Genomic DNA, 9,994 nt, shown 5'->3' with positions numbered 1-9,994 from the left:
GATGTAAAATAGGTGTAAGTGTTAGATGAAAAAGGGAGAAAATGGATCTGCCCTTCTGAGAATAAAATCAACAAGACACAGGCAAGACTTGGCTTGGGGAGGGCAGGGAATGTCAAGAGAAGACAGAGGTCATACTCTGAAGTTGTGGAATTCAATATTAAGTCCCAGAAATTGCAAAGTGCTTCTGAGCAGTAAGCTTCTGCTAACTAAAGAAATCAATACACTTTGAACCACCTGCTTGCATGTCCTCCAAGATCAGTAGACCTCCCACGTGTCATTGTTGCATATTTTTCCCATCTATTTAGCTTGTGTACTGTACTTCAACTGTTGTTTCATAATAAACTTGACAAATAGTGGTTACTAACTTTTGAGTTCTCGACTGCTGATGTTGGGTAATCCCTGAACCTAAACTTGTACCGAACTAATCCAATCTTGATTGCTTCAATTGACTTTCTTTTCATCTATTAAAATGTCATAGTTCAGGTGCAGGTTCTTTTGCCTTTACAATATTATTTACTTAAAATGAAAGGAAGACAGGGAAGGGGCACAGGAACTGGTCACTCACACTTTCTGAATTAAAATTTGTGCTTCAAGATTATATGATACCATGAAAGAACTTGTTTTGCTTTGTAACAATGCATCTCACTTGCCACCCTGCAGTATATCAAAACTAACAAATTGTAACTGTAGCTAAGTAAAAAAACCTAACAACTAAATGGGGAAAAGCTTCAGAAATCTGAAGCATAAAGGGACTTGGAGTCCTAGTTCAGTATCCTTTTAAGGTTAACACATGAGTTCAGTTGGTGGTTAGGAAATCAAATGCAATGTTTGCTTTCATTTCAGAAGGGGCTGGAATACAAGAGTAGAAATATTCTGTTGAGGCTGTATAAGGGTTTGGTCAGGCAGCATTTGGAATATTCTAAGCAGTTTTGGGCCCTGTATCTGCAGAAGGATGTGCTGGCATTGGAGGGGGTGCAGAGAAGCTTTACAAGAATGATGCAAGGAATGAAAGCTATTTATGTGAGGAAGGGTTAAGGACTCAGGGTCTGTGCTCAGTGGAGTGGAGAAGGAAGAAACCATTTGTACATTTACATTTCCCAATCTATCACTGTTTAAAGAATAATCTGTCATTCTGTTTTTTTTCTGCTGAAGTGGATAACTTGCCATTTGTCCAGGTTATAGAGCATCTGCCATACACTTGTTGATTCACTCAGCTTGTCTAAATCAGCCTGAAACCTCTCTACTTCCTTACTGATATTTACTTTCTTTGAGTTCTGTATCACAACAAACTTTCAAGTATTACATTTAATGACCCTCGTTCAAATTGTTGACTTATAGCTGGTTCCCAAGCCCTGAACCCAGAAGTATACCACCAATCACTACCATTCTCTAAATAAGACTCACTTAATTCTACACTCGAGTTGATAATCAATTCTCAATATGCACTGGTATATTGCACATTAACACTGATATGGGACTTAATCAAAAGCTTTCTAAAAGTCCAAATGAAACATACATTCTGGTTCTCCAACATCAACTCTACAAGCAATACGCTTACAAAACTCCAGTGATTTTATCAACATGATTTCCCTTTTATAAATCCATGTTCACTTTGTCTAATCTGTTCTCTAAGTAATATTAATTTTTCAAGTGTCCCTGTTAATTCAACCTTTTAAAGACTCTAGCATTTTACATACCACTGGCATTAATGTTACTGGTTTATAGTTTTCTGCTTTTGCATCTGCCTTCTCAAATAGTCGGGTTACATTTGTCACTCTCCAATCTGCCAGGATTGTTTCAGAATGTACAGCATTTTAAAGGTGACAATCATTGCATCCATTATCTCCACGTTTACCTCCCTAAGTACTCTGTAATATAGGTCCTGGGAATTTATTAGATTTCAGCTCCATCAATTTTTCCTGAATCTTTTTACTCATACAATTTTCTTTAATTCCTCATTTATAATAGACTCTTGTTTCCGTGGCATTTTTGGAAAGTTATTTGTGCTTTCTTCTGTGAAAGCCAAGTGAACATTATTGCTTCATTACTCTGCTGTTCTCTTGCTCACTGTCATCAATTCATAACAATTGCCCCCATTAACAATTTTATTTTTATATACTGATGGAAGCTCTAACAGTCCACTTTGACGTTCCTTGCAATTTTTACTCTCATTCTCTATTTTGCCTCTCATTATTAAGCTTTGGGTCCTCCTTTGCTAAATTCTAAACTGTACCCAATCCTTAGCCTTGCTATTTTTTCAAGCAACTTTGAAACTCATCTTAGTTATAATGCCATACTCAATTTCTTTTGTTAGCCATAGATTATCCCCTTTTTCTATTATATCTTTGCACCAGAAAGTGCACACTTTCAAATGCTGAACAATGTGCTTTTAAGTCATTTTGTCTCAAAGATTCAAGTGCTGAACAATGTGCTTTAACTTTGCTAATTGAATGTCATAGTGAAGTAATTAACACCTCAATTTCTTCATTAAATGGTTTGATATTTTTAAACATTACATCCAGGAATGGGTTACAAATTTGTCAGTTTCAACATGAAGGTCAATGCATGACTTTAAATCTCAATTGTGTGTTTGTAGGCCCAGATACTAATGGCTGGGAATTGACGCAACACCTAATTCAAATCCTATGTTGGATATAGAAGGGAATTCTTTTTGGTTTCTGAGTACAATAATGGAATGCTATTGCGAATATTAGGATTGTAATTAACTGTATTTTTCAACATTTTAAACATGTTTGGTTTGTCTCATTTTATCTTCATTTATTTTACATAATATACTACTGTTTTGCTGGCAAAAGCAAATTGGCAGCAATGTGTACTTGTATTTTCATGAAACACTATTGTGTTAAAACCAGAAAAAATGGATCTATCAAGCCAGATTTCCATCTGGGATCTGACTTGCCCAGTAACAACATCAGCTGGGATCATGACACCAACTATTCAAAACATTTGAAGATGCAACATTTAACTTAACACGAGGCAACCAAAATAAATGGAAGGCAAGTCCTGTCTTTCTTTGACTATGCTCCATTTTGACAGATTTTCTTGGTTAGGGCTGCGCTTTGCATTTCTGGAAAAGCCAGATGTGGAAAGCCCTGCAATGAATGAGGAATAGTAGAGAAGAGTTTGCTATTCAAGTTGTATCACTTCCTTTTTCTTCAGCAGAGCCTCTTGGACAAAGGAAAAACTGACCATGCCCACTTACCTCACATTGAGTCTACCCTGCAACTTGGCTAATCGCACAATGGCACTTACAATGCAGGTTATTCCACATGCCTGCAGCAGGTACGATGTGAAACTGGGCCTAACTCAGAGGTAGAGACTCTACCAATCGACTATAAGAGTCCCTTCAGTGAGAAGGATACTACTGAGAAGGTGCTGTTTCATAGCACTGTTGATCGCATTTTAACGATGAGTGAGAGTAGGATGATGGGGCAGGAATTGATTGAGTTGGATTTGTCCTGCTTCTTACCGACAGGGCATATCTGGGCAATTTTCCACATTGTCAGGTACATGCTAGTGGAGGAGGCTAAAGTGGATCATCTACTTGGCATTTTTAACTCAAGCTGACTAGTGTTGTAACTATACAGAAAGAGCTTAGTGAGGGGAATAGAAGTTCTGGAGCACAAGTCTTCAGCATTATTACTAGAAGGTTGTCAGGACCCAAAGCATTTGCACTATTCAGTACCTCCAACCATTTCTTGATATCATGTAGATTGAATCGAACTGGCTGAAGACTGACATCTGTGACACTGGATACCTCTGGAGGAGGCTGAGGTAGATCATCCACTTGGTATTTCTGGCTGAAGATTACTGTGAGTGATTCAGCCTTATCTTTTCCGACAGTCATCAACTTGGATGCACCTTATTGTTGACCATGAGAGTGAAATGAAGAAGGGCTTTCCTGAAGAAGGGCTTATGCCCGAAACGTCAATTCTCCTGTTCCTTGGATGCTGCCTGACCTGCTGCGCTTTTCCAGCAACACATTTTCAACTCTGATCTCCAGCATCTGCAGTCCTCACTTTCTCTATGAGAGTGAAATCTCAGTTATTTATCTATGAGGTTTACAACAAGTAACAATTACCCATAATTTAATCAATGACTTGCAATAATTCATAAAACAAAGCAGTCAAAAAGATGTCCTGCTTTTTCCTCCTTGTCGGTTGACACTTCACTGAAGTTCACATTGAGCCTTGCACATTACATCTATGGAAGACCATTTCTAAGTTTCTTTTTAAAAGTAGAGGTACTGAATAATTGCAACATCCAGTGAAAGGCACAATAAAATTGTAGTTGAAGGGCCTTTGTTCTTCAATGATTTACAATATTAGTCACACTATACTGGACAGCACGCTAAAAACAATTTCCAGCTATGTCAAAGATCACAGACTGCTTATGACCACCAGCATTTTTGCTCAGGATCTGTTTTGAAACTGATGCAACAATAATGAGCTCTCAAATGCAATTCTATTTTTATACTAATATTTGTTTGATTATTACCATCTGCTGTGAGTTCTAGAATGTTTATAGGCTGCTGTAGTTTGAAGGTTTGTTGGAATTGCCAAAACAGTTCACATTATTGGAATTTTGTCATGTTTACTGTCTGCTGAATGGGAGCATATTGGCCCAGCCTATCACTCACTGGACAGACCATTTGCTGGTATCTGCAGTGCAGGCAAAGTTCTTAGTTGCTAGTCGGTTACATCATCCATCCGAGAAAACAAACTGTCTGCCAATTTAAATAATTTCATATTATTCCATTGAATCTAGTTATATTTGTTTACATTAAAATACTTGTGATCATTTGCTAACATCAGTGAAAATTATTCTCAGACTTTTTTTATGAGAGCTTTCATTCTGGAGCCAATTCAGTTTAAGCTTAAGAAACAAATAGTGTATATACTATGGAAAATAATCAACAGAGTAGTATTTAAAAAAAACATGCCCGACAGATTCAGGAGAGGTTCCCAAGTTCGTGGGATGATATCGAGACACCAACAGATCATTGCTTCTAAAAGTTTTAACTCCCTGCATGATGCTGAAATAAGCACCACTTGAATCTAAAAGCATCCGCTATATCTCGTTTGGAAATAGTTAATCTTAATAATTAACAGTTGATGCTGACCCTATAATTATAAAGGCACTGAGCTCTCTTCTTTCATAAACATTTTAGCTTTTGTCTTGCCAATAAGATAAAACCTCGTGAAACAAGCAGGTAGTAAAAAGTAAATAAACACAGAACATGCTGGCAAAAGGCAGCAACATTTGTGGAGAGAGAAACAGAGGAAACAGATCGAGCCCAATTGGTGTCGATGCTTTGGGCAGTTCTATCAGTTTATGTATTAAAAACGTAAGTGCTGTTGTCAGTGAGGTACATAAAGGGACACACACAATTTTATTAGCAAAATATTTCTTATTCAAAAAACCACCTGACCATTTCCCAAACTCCCCCAATAATTACTCTCTGTCTAGCTGGATCCATCTGAGAAAGGATACTACCTGCAATGATCCATGTATTTGAGTCCAGCCATTGGAATCTCCTTCCTCTCTGACATAGGGCTGGCTCTCTTCATGAAGGTGGTTCTTGCAGGAAAGGGCAGATCGCTCCTGCATCTTCTTGGGTTGCCACACAGTCTTCTGCCACAATCCTTGCTGTAAAGTCTTTACTGAGGGGATTGCTTCCAGGTGTGTGTTTTTATCACTCCTCACCCTGGATCTTCCTGAATGTTCTGTGGCCTTTTCTCAAAGGGATAATGACATGTGTTGAAAGCATCCAATAGGGTTGCACCTACACCCTTTACTGTTGTCTGTTGGGAAGGTTGTAAAGTGCATGTTCTTAGGTACTAGCTGGAAGTTAAGGTGCCAGAAAGTCTGACTGATACTTCTCTAATACACAAACCTTGGGCTGGTTGTAGCTGGTTCCACCTGAACCTTTGTAACCTCTTTGATCTTGGTTTTTACTGTCCTCTGTAGCTGATAGCTGCTGTCTGATGTTTAATTTAGTTTGGCCAATTTTCTGTCAGAACCAATTTCTCTGGCTGTGAGTCAATTTGGAATGTTCAACTTTGATCACTTGCCCATACAATGTTTCCTGTTCCATTAATGCTGGGTTTCCCCAGAATTTTCAGTTTCTGGATATTTTAATCATCCTCTTTGGGCATGCTCTGACATATCATTGTGTCAGGTGAGATTTAAATGCAGACCTTCTGACCTTGAGGCGTGGACACTGCCATTGTGTCACACATCCCTTTATTCTCAGTTTTTATTCCAGATTTCCAGCTACAACAACTGTGAGACAGGACAAAAAATTGCACACGTACAATGTTTTCACATTCTTAAGCATTTCACAAGCAATGTGTAGCTTTGGAAATGCAATCATTACTGTGCAGCTAAACTATGACAGAAATTTGAGTTGAATAAACTTTATCTGAAATAGATAACTAATGAGATAAGATTGTTCTTGATTTGTGTTTGTGTGAAGTCAATGATGGTGACTCAACAGCCCATTAAATATCTGTTAATTTATATTTTCCATTGTGGTCAGTAGAAATTCACACAAACCCTGGGATAACACTAGCTGAGAGATTAATGCTTATGAGGACATGTTCCTCAAATACTCTCAGATAGAATCACTACTGATCACCGAGTCAGACAGGGCTTCTGTTTAATATCTCAGCTGAGAAAAGGAACTCCAAACAAAGCACTCCAAATTACTCTTTGGATGCTGGATCTGAGTTCAGACCATGTACTCAAGTTTGGGGTGGGGCTGGCACGGAGGAGTGCAGTGCTTTGAAATCACTGTCAAATAAATCATTATACCTTGTCATGACCCGAAAGTAATGTGAGCATTCTGGAATGTATCTTTTTGAAGGAGCTGATGGAGCCAAAATGACCTTGGATGTAAATTGAGTTGCTATCTGAAGAGAGAGAGAAAGAGAACATTTCATATCGGCTGATGTGACGGGAACTTTCAATAACAACCCTTCAAAAAGAGGATGAGTCAACTCAAAACTGACTGGACTATGATCTCTTGGACTACAAAGGTAATAAGGGACTGACAATCTCCTGACCAACAGCAACACCATATTTCCTGCAGGTTCTGTTGTAAGCTGCAGCCAAGTTTTGTTTTCTTTTCTTTTTGAAAAATACACATGGGCAGGGATTCAAATCCAACTTCAACTGTACTGGAGTGTGCCAGTGGGACTGAATATTCTCTTGTGCACCAGTGTTTGTACAAATGTTAGCATGCAGAGGCCACCATCAAAAAAATGATTCCTTAGTTGCCCCTGTGTTGCAGTAAAGTAACACTCTCTCTCACACTGAGTGCTGCAAACCAGAAAAAAAGAAACAGGACAACAAAGGTCTCTCTCTCTCTCAGCCTGAATACTGGAATTCAATCATGGTCATAAGGAATCAGAACTATAGAGTCTCAGCAATGCAAAGGAATGTGAGCCTTATTGTCCAATGGCAACACCAAAGATATCAGTAATCTCCGAGACAACGGCTGCAACATTCAACTAAGCACTTGTTGTGAACAGTTCAGAAACTGATCTGTGTTTGGGTTTCCCTGATTAACGAAAGCTTGTACTTATAGAACAAAGAATAAAGAAAATTTACAGTCCAGGAACAGGCCCTTCAGCCCTCCATGCCTGAACCGATACAAATCAACTGTCTAAACCTAATGCCCAATTCCTAAGCATTTGCATCCCTCTGCTCCCCACCTACTCAAGCTTCTGTCTAGACACACCTTAAATGAATTGACCGTACCTGCCTCTACTACCTCTGTTGGCACTGCATTCCAGGCACCTACCAGCCTCTGTGTAAAGTACTTTCCATGTGTACCCCCTCCTTAAACTTTTCACCTCTCACCTTGAAAGCATGACGTCTCGTTATTGAATCCTTCATCCTGGGAAAAAGCTAATTTCTATTTACCCTGTCTAATAATCTTCATGATTTTGTAGATCTCAATCAGGTTACCCTTCAATCGCCCTTTTTCTAATGAAAACAATCCTAACCTACTCAACCTCTCTTCATAGCTAGCACCTTCCATATCAGGCAACATCCTCATAAACCTTCTCTGCACTCTCTCCAAAGCGTCCATATCCTTTTGGTAATGTGGCGACCAGAACTGTACACAATATTCTAAATGCAGCTGAACAAAAGTCTTGTACAATTTTAACATGACTTGCCAGCTCTTATACTCAATACCCCGTCCGATGAAGGCAAGCATACCATATACCTTCTTGACCACTCTATCCATCTGTACTCTATCCACCTGTGCAGCAACCTTCAGGGTACAATGGACCTGAGCTCCCAGATCTCTCTGCTCATCAACTTTCCCTAAGGCTTCTCTGTTTACTGTATAATTTCCTATAGATTTAGACTTCCCAAAATGCATCACCTCACATCTGCCACTTCTCCACCCAACTATCCAGGCTATCTATATTCTCCTGCATTCTTTTACAGTCCCTTATGCTTTCTGCTACTCCACTAAACTTCGTGTCATCTGCAAACTTGCTGATCATACCAACAGTGCCCTCTTCCAGATCATTTATGTATATCACAAACAACAGTGACCCCAGCACTGATCCCCGTGGAACACTACCACTCTCTCTATCCTGTTGCTCAATCAGTTCTTAATCCACCTAGCTAGAACACCCTGCACACCATGTGACTTCATTTTCTCCATTAGTTTACCATGGGGAACCTTATCAAATGCCTTACTAAACTCCATGTATATGACATCTACAGCCCTTTCTTCATCTATCAACTTGGACACTTCCTCAAAGAACTCTATTAAGTTGGTAAGGCATGTTCTCCCCCGCAGAAAACCTTATTACCTATCACTGATAAGCTTATTCTTTTCCAAATATAAATAGATTTTATCACTCAGTACCTTCTCCAGCAACTTTCCCACCACTGACATCAGGCTCACTGGTCTGTAGTTACCTGGAATATCCCTACTTCCCTTCTTGTACAGGGGGACAACATAAGCAACCCTCCAGTCCTTCAGCCCTCACCTGTGTTTAAGGATGCTACAAAGATATCTGTCAGGGCCCCAGCTATCTCCTCTCTCACCTCCCTCAGCAACCTGGGATAGATCCCACCGATCCTGGGGAATTGTCCACCTTAATATCTTCTAGCCTACCCAACACATCTTCCCTACTTCTGTCAACGTGATCTGCACTAATCAAACTTCTATTTCTAATCTCAACATTCATCATGTTCCCCTCTTCAGTGAACATTGATGCAAGGGAATCATTCAGAATCTCACCCATTCTCTCAGGTTTGACACACAGCCTTCCTTCCTTATCCTTTAGTGGACCAATCCTTTCTCTATTTACCCACATGCTTCTTATACAAGAATAAAAGGCTTTGGGATTCTCCTTCATTCTGCTCACTAAAGCTATTTCATGACCCCTTTAGCCCGCTTGATTCTTCATTTAAGAATGGTCCTACTCTCCTGATATTTCGGCAGGGCCCGTTCTGTTCTTAGCTGCCTCAACCTTATATACACTTCCCTTTTCCTCTTGGCTAATCACACCATTTCTCCTGTCATCCACGGTTCACGTATCTTGCCCTTCCTATCCTTTGTTTTCAACGGGACATGCCTATCCTGCACTATCTTTGAAAGCCTCCCACATATCAAATGTGGACTTCCCTTCAAATATCTGTGTCCAATTCACATTTACCAGCTCCTGCCTAATTTTGATATAATTGGCCTTGGCCCAGTTTAGCACTCTTCTCTTAGGACCACTCTCATCTTTGTGTGCGAGTATTTTAAAACTTACAGAATTGTGGTCACTATTCCCAAAGACATTCCCCACTGCAACTTCTATCACCTGGCCTGACTCATTCCCCAACAGCAGGTCCAATATGGCCCCTACCCTCATCAAATTATTGACATACTGCTCTAGAAAACTCTCCTGGATGCTTCTCACAAATTTTGCCCCATCCAGACCTCTGACACTAAGTA

This window comes from Chiloscyllium punctatum, chromosome 22 (genome assembly GCF_047496795.1).
Source record: "Chiloscyllium punctatum isolate Juve2018m chromosome 22, sChiPun1.3, whole genome shotgun sequence".
Taxonomy (NCBI): Eukaryota; Metazoa; Chordata; class Chondrichthyes; order Orectolobiformes; family Hemiscylliidae; genus Chiloscyllium; species Chiloscyllium punctatum.
The sequence above is the reverse complement of the archived record's forward strand: the minus strand, read 5'-3'. Positions refer to the sequence as shown.